Raw genomic sequence first — 1,225 nt, forward strand, 5'->3', positions numbered from 1 at the left:
TTCTGATATTCATAAAATAATAAATAGCATTGAGTACTGACTACAACAATTAAATTAATTGCTTTAAATGGTCACATACTTGATACGAGTAGTAGCGATCTATCACTGTACCCACCTGAAACAAATGCTTGACAGCTCTGCATAGTTAACCGTTGTTGTAGAGCATTATATTTCATATTTTTAATCGTAAAACTTTATAGTATTTGAATTTGAATATATTCCAATAGTATCTAGCTTCATGATTAAAGATAAAAAATATATATAATGTTCTGAAACAGTTATTTAAAAGGTTTAGAGTTAGTTCAAAACCATGTGATTACCTGTTGAGTGCTGTTAAGTTTGACATTTTAAAGTATTTAACATAAATCAAGTGAGCACAGTGATAGATGACTATAGCATTTGTATGTCGACATACCCATCGGATTCAAATGCTTCAAAACCCTAAATTTTCTCTTAATTTGTAACCAGATGGTAGTAACATATTACTATACTCATTTATTTAAGCTTTAAGACTTCTTATTTTGTAACCTTTAATATGACCCATTTAAGCACTGATCTGTCTTTATACCCATCGGTTGCGAATGCTTGAAATTCAGTCACAACATTGAATTGTCACTATTTCTATTATATTAATTAAGATTAAATTAAGTTGTAGTGGCAACCTTGTACAACACAGCTCAATTAACCAAAATATTGGCTCGTTATATTACCACCGTTGATATACCAGACCTAAGAAACCTCTTTAAAGTTAGAAAACCCTAACAGTTAGTGCACGAACAGCATCTCTTTGGGAATGATTTAGAGTTAGTTACTTTTTAGAGCATTATATTTCGTCTTTCTAATCTAACTAGATAACCTTAATATTTTTAACTGTAGAAAAACTTTCTTAAAAATTGTAGTTCGTTAATATACTATACCCAACAGATCAGATAAGTTACTCTAAACTACTTTAGAGCATCAGATTTTGTTCCTTCAAGTCTAAAACTAGATAATGTTGTTTTTTTTATTATTATCATTAGATAAATTCGCTTATAGTTCGTTTCTCTAATCATGTAACTAAATAGAAGAACTTGATCGTTATTCCCCAGCAGATTAAGTTATTTTGGAGTGACGTATTGCGCATTCTTAAACGTGAAACTAGATAACATTGATGAGGCGCTGTACTTAATAGATTCGAATGCTTTAGAATCTTATACTTTACATCCCTAAACAAAGTGGTTAAAAA

This window comes from Teleopsis dalmanni, chromosome 2 (assembly GCF_002237135.1).
Source record: "Teleopsis dalmanni isolate 2A chromosome 2, ASM223713v2, whole genome shotgun sequence".
NCBI classification, from domain to species: Eukaryota; Metazoa; Arthropoda; class Insecta; order Diptera; family Diopsidae; genus Teleopsis; species Teleopsis dalmanni.